The sequence below is a fragment of the Sturnus vulgaris genome, chromosome 7, assembly GCF_052056855.1.
Source record: "Sturnus vulgaris isolate bStuVul1 chromosome 7, bStuVul1.hap1, whole genome shotgun sequence".
Taxonomy (NCBI): Eukaryota; Metazoa; Chordata; class Aves; order Passeriformes; family Sturnidae; genus Sturnus; species Sturnus vulgaris.
Window position 1 is genome coordinate 34640426 of NC_142249.1, and position 8551 is coordinate 34648976.

At 35.7% G+C, this 8551-nt stretch overlaps 1 protein-coding gene across 7 annotated transcripts in view; it reads left to right on the top strand.

Moving 5' to 3' along the window:
* SLC35F5 (solute carrier family 35 member F5) overlaps positions 1-8231 on the top strand; it is a 29653-nt gene extending 21422 nt beyond the window's left edge. For all 7 annotated transcript variants that reach the window (XM_014870833.2, XM_088168351.1, XM_088168352.1 and 4 more), the window contains one exon: positions 535-8231. The gene's annotated coding sequence lies outside the window, so the exon portion shown is untranslated. The remainder of the gene's footprint in view (positions 1-534) is intronic.
* Positions 8232-8551: the final 320 nt, after the last annotated feature.

Below are 8551 nucleotides of genomic sequence, written 5' to 3' on the forward strand. Positions count from 1 at the left end.
CATGAAAAACACCAACCATTTAGAGAAGTTTAAAGAACATCACGAGACTTTGTTACAGGTCCAGAAAGTGGAAAGGAGACCTGTGTTTGTGGTTGACAAGAATTAATTCCATTAAATATCAGGCCAAATATTTCTCATGATAAGCATAGGGAAAGTAGACTAGAATAGCAAAAGGGTTTGCAAAATACCCCACTTTAAGAGGAGGTTACACAAATCTCTAAAAGGAACATTCCATGGTTTGTCAATACTGGCTTGGAACATTAAAGCAGACAAAGTTTAGGACTCTCCTAGCCCCATGCTTCAGGGTTTTCAATAAGGCATGCAGAATTACATGAGAAGTATATTTTTTATCTCCAGTGTTGCATAAATCTAATAATGAAATTAAAAATATTCTAACCAAAACAGTCATTGTGATGTCTTAAGATATGGAGTTATTTCCTTTGTTAGTAAGATGGAAACAAATACTTATGATAATTCCTCTTTTGTAATCCTGAGTTATGTATCCCTAAAATTTTTTTTTCTTCTTCTTCTTAGTTTAAAAATGGAATGATGCCCAGCGAAGAGACAATCTTCTGGAAAAGTCCCTAAGGAATCATGTTTCAGTGCCTATTTTGAATTTGTAGTAAAAATAAGAAGTTTCAGTTCTTTTGAAACTCTAAACTTTTTCTTGCTTTCATGTGATTTTATAAATGAACAGATTTACTACATGCCTGTCACCATAGGGAGACATAGTCCATCTGAGCAACCAACCTGCCTTATAACACTTGAGCTGGTGACATTACTTGACAAAATCAAGAAAGCAAATGCTGTTAAGTGATTTCTTTCTTTTTTTAAATCACAATTTTGTTAAATGCTGGACAATATTATTTTTAAAAGATACTTTAGAATGAGTTATGTAAATAAATTTGCAGGTCATCAAGTCTTACAGGCTTTCAGATGAAAAGCTAAATAGATATGTTACCTGTAGTAGGTACAAATTAAATTTTTTATGTTGTATAAACTATTTGCATATTAATAGATGAAAATAGAAAAATAATTTATTAAGTGCATTCTTTTAATTGCTGAGGCAGGATCTTTGTACGGTCCTGGAACACTACATATATAATGTCTTAGGCCATTTTGAGTAGCCTTGTAATGGCAATGGGTGCTGAACTTTAAAAATCAAAAAAACTGCCCAACAATCAGGAATGCTTAAAATTTCAGTGAATGGTAAAATATTTCTAATTGCAATACATTTGAGTATACATTCTTATACGTGTTTTAAAGCAGACTGGTTCTGTAACCCATTCTCAATCACAGTTGTCTCTCAGACATGAAGATTTTCAGGTGTAGCTGCCACATTGTGAAAGAGATCAAATTAATTGTGAAAGTTTTCAGTCAGTGGGTTGGCACTACAATCTGCTAAGCAATATGAAAAGGAAAGGTGTTTGCATTGATTTTTTTTTCCCCCCAGCTGTATTAATAAATTTATTCTAAAAGTGATAATTATCTTCCTTCCACTGCAGTGTTTTATCCTTTTTAATCCGGAGAAGCTATATTAATTATATTCAGGAATATTTGAAATTAGTCAATGCTGGTTTTCAGCTCCTGGCCTATAAGGCACTTAGATCAAAGTTAATTTTGGCTTTTGATGGATTTTATTTTTTCTGTAATGAATGTAAGATGGATTTTTAGCCAGGAGTATTTTCTTCCACACAACAAGGTTATTAATAATGTAGGGTATTTCTACTGTCCCTCCACACAAATGCAGAAGGATGACATAGCAGAAATACTCGTTCATGTTTTGGCACTCAGTAATGATCCTTCCAAAAGCAATTTTGGTCTTTTGGTAATAAAACTATTATTTGAGAGGGAATACAGGAAAGCAACATGCTTAGGCTCTACATTTATAGAAGAATTCGAGCCAGCAGTGGAAATTTAATATAAGAACTGTGTGTAGAGAAAGAAGACAAAATGAACCTGGGCTATTCTGTTCAAATATTTAACCTTCATCAAGTTTTTCCTTCCTGTTTTTAATATTGAGTTGCACTACAAATTTTGGTGATCTGAGGCATCTCTTTAAGATGAGGTAGTAAGTCCTTCTTGGACACTAAAATAAGAAATAAAAAAAAAAAAAAACAAAACTAACTACAACAAAACCACAAGCCCAAAATAGACAAGAAAGTCAACTAAATTTCACAGTTAAATTTCCAAATCCCACAAGTAGAGGGGTCAGAAATGCAGTATGTGAAACTGATTTTGGTAGCATTTTCAGGCATTTTTTGGTCAGTGGAGTTTCCTCCACTGGATTTGTCCTTCAAAATTATGACAAATTTAGGGGATATTTGCTTTAACTTTTTTTCAAGAAGCATTGTTAACGCCTACTCACAAAAAAAAAAAAAGTCTCTTTTCAGTTAATGAAGTGTTTCAATGAGATCCTGCAGAATATTTGATACCAGGCGAGGCATTAACTCCAAATTTGAATCAGCTGGAACTTGTGGCATCAGTGCATTAAGCCTGGGAAAACCAAGTTTGCTTTCAGATGGGCAATGACAGTATTTGTAGCAAAATTTTCTATTATGTTTTTAGCAATTGGTCATGCAAACAGGATTGTATCTGTAATGTCAAATATGCAGTTGCTATTTATATTTGCCCTTATGTTCATGGCTTAAAGTCAAAAATCATCACAGCTTCTCATGTATATGACTGTTAATTTGCATTAGTCATTAGTTTGAGAGGTTAAGAAAAGAAGTACTAAGAGAATATTCTTCTGTCTCTGACCCCAGGAATGTTGAAGAACATTCAGTAAACTCAAAGTCAGGGCTTTCTAAATGTTTTTGTTTTTAACAAAAATGGTTTTGTGTTTTTTTTTTTAATAAGATACAAAATATTTTTATCTCCTGGCACTAGGTAGCTTAAGCTGTGTTTTTGCATTAAATTACAGTTCTTTAAATAGTAGGAACAAAACAAACTGTCCTTGCTGAAAGGATTTTTAGACAGTGGTGCCCCTGTAGTTACAGGAAACGTGTTACACTTTTAATTACAGAAGCTATGACATATAACATTGTTCCTGCATTTAATAGAATGTGATGGAGTTTTTTCTACAAAACCTTGTGATTTTTAGTACAGTGATATTTTATAAATGTCTGATTTGAAATGTAAATTGCATAGGTCTCTAATGGATGCTTGGTAAATGCACAAGAGATTTAGCTTTGATTCTCAGGTACCTCTGATGCAATGGAGACGTGCTGGGTTTTTCTTCCCGTGACACAACTGGAATGTGAAGGAGCTCTCTCATGAATGCATTACCTCTGTGTGGTAGTGTATATTGTCATTGCTCTTACTGTTTCAATTTGGGGATGTTTTTATTTTGACTTACTTCTTGTAGGAACCACATATGCTTTAGAAAAATGATGTCAGGCATTTCTTTGATTGTCACTAGATGGTTAAGGAACAGTGACTTCCCACGCCTACAAAACAGGGAATGAATGCTACGTGTTGCTCTGTCAAACTGTTGAACTAATTCCTGTAATCCTTTGAGACAACCAACAATTTCTTCTGTGCATACAATTGAGGTTTTGGGGCTGTTTGGTTTTTATATATGAAGGAAATTATGATAATGTGCCAAAAGCTACAGAGCATGCATTTGCTTTTAAGGTTTTGGTGAGTCTTGCCTAGTTTGATGAGCAATGTGCTGAACCTCAGAACAAAAAGATTTCAGTTTTTCTGGCCACTTCGTGTTGGGTTTCAGTCACAATGAAAATGTTCACTAGGAGGGACTGCTGCAGATGTAATGATGGTTCAGCAAGGGATGGAAATTCCATGTCTGTAACAAAGTCCGGGGCACATGAGTGCTCCTGAAGGCACTGAGGGCTTGGTTTTTGGCTTTCCCAGTCTTCACTGCATCCTGCTCCTTGGCTTCTGGCCTCTGGGAATGCATGTAAGGGGTAGGGGCTGTAGGGCTGCAGGGTCTGCACACAGACTCAGAAGCTGGAGGCTGAGGCACAGCCCGAGTGTCCCTGTAGGTATTTTGTGGAAGTGGGGTGTTAAGCAGGGCTGTTGTTCAACCCGGGGAAGCTGCAGGTGATTCTTGGTCTATTCATGGCAGACCTCCTTGGAATGTACTAGGAAAAACAGGACAGCCTGCAAATTGCTTTTCTTGCTGCTGTAATTGTCATTCCCGTCACAATACTCATGCCTAGGTACTGCTATTCACAGCTGTGATGGCTTTAAATAAGGTGGCAAAACGATTTCTTTGTAATTCTTGGCTCCATTTCTCTTAATGTTGAATGTTGTCTTTCCTGTTCCCTACTAAAAGATCCTCCTATCTTAGGGAAATTCTGTTACTGAGCTAAACTAAGCTATCAGAGGACAGGGAAAACCAGTTAAATTGTGGAGATAGGCTGAGTTTATGGACACACTTTGAATTTCATATGGAAGTAAGCCTCAGAAGGGCAGAGTATAAACGAAATGAAGAACTGGCATGCTCAAAAATCAAGAAACTAACTGATGTGAACTGATCACAGTGTTGGGTTATATGGCTAACTGTAGGATGGTACTTTGAATCATTGGGATATGTTTTGAGTTAGTTGGCATTTCTGTTCTGGCTGTCACATGTAGTGCCTGCATTTTAATAGTTATAGCTCCAGGAGCATTTATGTGATTCATAAAATTTTGTTATGCGTTTCTTCCCTATCTAATCCACAATTTCATTAATGTTGTATTTTGTTTTACATGATCATTGCAGGGCATGATTTCTCAGGGAAATATGGATGATACCATACATTGTGAGAGCTGATAACTAATTCCTGCTTTTAACATTAAACATTTCCAGGTTTCACTCAAACATTTCACATCATGTAACTTCCATGTTGAATTTCCTTAGGCTTATCAGGTAAATAATGATGAGAATGTTAAGAGCATTTAAAGATGTCAATAAAATTTACTCTGCCCAACACTTTGTTACTTTTTGGAGAAACATCCATTCTAATGTGATGCTGAAATGTGTGTGATTTTCTACTTTATTGTCCTCTTTGCCATAGAAATGAATAGTTACTCTGCTGATTTTGAAGCTGTACTTCTGGCATGACAGTGACATTAACTTTCAGGGTTAGACAGTGCTGTAATAATACATAATCTGATTCTGGGGTAGATAAGTACAGATCTCTAACATAAATATATTCATTTATAGCATTAAAATTTTACGAAGTTTTGTCACTTTGGGGGATTTTTTTTTTGTTTTTCCAGTAAAGTGGCTAGAATGGGAATTGATCCAAAGCCCATGAGAGTCACAGACAGCATTAATAAAGTAAAACTTTATTGAAAAGAACACTGCAGTCAGGTTGACCTTTATGCCTTTGCAGTATTTCTGTCTGCAGCATGTATTTGGAGTGGTTTGCTTTGAGACCTCAGTAATATAAATGGAGGATTTTAGTGCTGGTAAAGATGATAAACACACTGCTGTTACTGACCACAAAAGATATTTCCACATAGTCATTATGCAACTTATTTAGAAGGTGAATTTGTCTTGCTACATGACTTTTGTTAAAAATCAGCAGCATGAGAAATATTTAGCCCTGCACTTTGCTGTGTACTTCTTTTGTCCATAGTGAGAACATGTGATCATAGTCATCAGCCTTGAGCATCAGCTTCCTCTTGATGATTTCTGCTTTGACATTTCCATTTCCATGCCTTGTTGCATTCATTGCAAAGTGAATTTCTTCTCTAGGTAAAGCCAGTGTAATTGTATTTTGACTGCCCTAGTCCCCTGTGGTGTTAGAAATCTGACATAAGATGTAAATCTGACATGTTATGTGACTACTTAGAGATCTGTGTTCTCACTCTTGTCATTACATCTGGTATTAGTAGGTAACCAGACCTTTTCTGGATATACCTGTCATGATGTTGAATGCATCCAGAATTCCATCTGGCTTTCACTTCCTACTTTTAAAAAGCATAAAGGGCTTTTCTCTGAGGATTTTTGTAGAAAGCAGCTGTTTAGTTCCACAAGTTCAGAGTCCTTTAACTGCATCTCCATTCATAAAGTTACATTCAATGTTCCCTTTCTTTTATTAATGAACTTCTGAAGGTTTTTTCAGGGAAGGTGCACAAATTTTCTTTATGTTCCACAGAAGAAATATGACTGGATACTGAAATGGCCTCAGAAATAGAAATTCAAGACTGTTTATTCTATAGTTCTTTACATATGTTTCTGATTTTTTACCCACTTTTTTATTCAAGAAACCCAACCAAATAAAACCAATCAAACCCCATACTTATCAATCTGAGGGGAGTTAGCCATTTAGCACAGAACTAATTTTATTATATGCAAATGATTGTATTTTTATCAGTGATACCAGTCAATGTGTTACTGATGTTGCCAGTCCACAAGTCTTCCTTGTCTGTGTCACAGGTGATGTTTCTCTTCCACCTAAATCTGACCTCTTGCATACCAATCAAGTTACTTCCACTGCCAGAATGAGTAATTTCTAAAATATTTTAGAATCTACTTTTTCCTCTAACTAGGGGTACAGCAGGGGCTTTCCTGCCAAACATTCACTTTCCTGTTAGAGAAGAAAACAAAACTACTAAAAACATTTGAAACAGAAATGTTAATTGAAAATGAAGAATATTAGTAGAAAAGTAGGAAACGTACTGTAAAATCTTTTGGATAATTTCTTGTACAGCCCAATTCCACATAGGAAGTGCTTGGGCATTAGTTTATTGGATTGATCTCTGGTTGAGCTTGGTTTAATGTAGAAAGTAGGTATTTAAAATAATAATTTTGTATGGAAGCTGAAGGTTTAAATTAAGCCCTGTGATTGTTAAAAAAAAAAGTGGAAAAAAGTTATATTTTGAGACTTAGGAGATGTTTTTTGTTTGTGGTTTGGTTTTATTGAAGTCCATCCAATGCAGTTACAAAGGAATGCTCTGTTAATTGGCACACGAGAGGTTGTTTACACAAGGCTACATGGAAAGTGCTGCCAAGTGTTGGAGTTGACATTACCTGAATGGAATCAGAGAAATGTACTAAGTACATTTAGGTACAACTTCAGCATTGTAGAGACGAAAGGGTGTTTGTAATGATTTAAAAATTGTGTAAGGTCTCTTTGGAGTAGATATTAGTAAAACAAAATTGTTTATGAAACCTTGAGTTATGAAACTCCTGAAAGCTGAGTGCATTAAAAGATGCACAAAACCAGTGGTGGTTTTGGTGGTTGTTCTGGCATTACGTTTTATACTGAGGTTCAGGGAATTCTCAGTTACACTTTTAAAGTGGAAGCTGCTTTAACTGAAGAGCTTTCACCTGAAGAAAACTTTTTTCCCCTGAAGTCTGTACGGTTTGCTGATAATTCAATGTTCTGGGAGCACAGCAAGTTCCAGGTATCCAAGTATCCTCTGAAACATCTTTATGCATCATCTTTTAACTATTTTCCTTAGTGAAAGCAGAACGTGAATTGCTGATGTGTATTGCATTTGCACTTGAAAACCTGATTTCAGAGTGTGTTAAGCCTTGATCTATTTTTGATAAAAAAGAAATGTAGCATTTTAATCTAATTTCCATTTAATGGTAAGGATATTCATGCAGAGAAAAACATATATCCGGGCTTGATGCAGTGATTTTTAAGCCAAGAAAACAGCAGGATGGCAGTGGTAAATCTGAAATGAAGATGCATATCTGTTCAGAAACTCTGGTTTCCTCCTGCCCTCTTTATACCAAATTGTGTCTCCATTTTTCCAGAATAATACAGGTGAAGCAGGAACCAGACTTTTTACCCTTTGTTCTCTAAAAGTGAACACTGGCTTTTGCCTGGGGTGTCTTTGTCCTGTCACTTCATTTTCTGATAGGAGATCAGTTAAATAAAAAATATAGAATAAGTATTTTTAATTAAAATGAGATTCAAGACATTAATTATTTTGAAATTCTCTATATTAATAGAGATCTAATGAATGGAAATTGAAGTCCTATATTGCAAATACTGAACAGTGCTTATATATTTTTAACAAAACCAGTATATATATGAATATTTGAAACGTGCATGAAGGTGGAAATTGGAAGATTGTTTTTATGTTAAAAGGTTTATAAATTGAAATTCTTAATATCCAGTACCAAAACCCTATAAAAGGGCTAATGAAAAGAAAATGTAATGTATTCTGATTAACAGCCTGTGTAATACAATCAATGGGTGTGATGTTTTTGTTCTGTATTATATTTATTATATGTAAGTAAACAATAAAGATTATAAATCTTATTTTCTTAACAGGAATTGGTATTTGGTTGGGGTTAATGTTTAATGTGTTTTATATCATCAGTTAAGAAAAAATGGTCACTAGGGCTGGACTTAGAAGTGAGTTTTGGGCTGTCCCATGTTAGCTGAGGCCAGCCGGGGTGTGGAAGGCTGTAATTTGTGTCAGCTTGGTGTGAGCGCAGCTTTTGGCTGGGGCAGGGTCGATTTTCCTGCCCGTGGCTGTTGGGGGCTGGTTTGGGTTAGTGCTGGACACGGGCTGATGATGCAGAGATCAGAGATGTTTGTGTGGCTGCTGAGCCCGGCTCGCACAGAGCCAAGGCTCC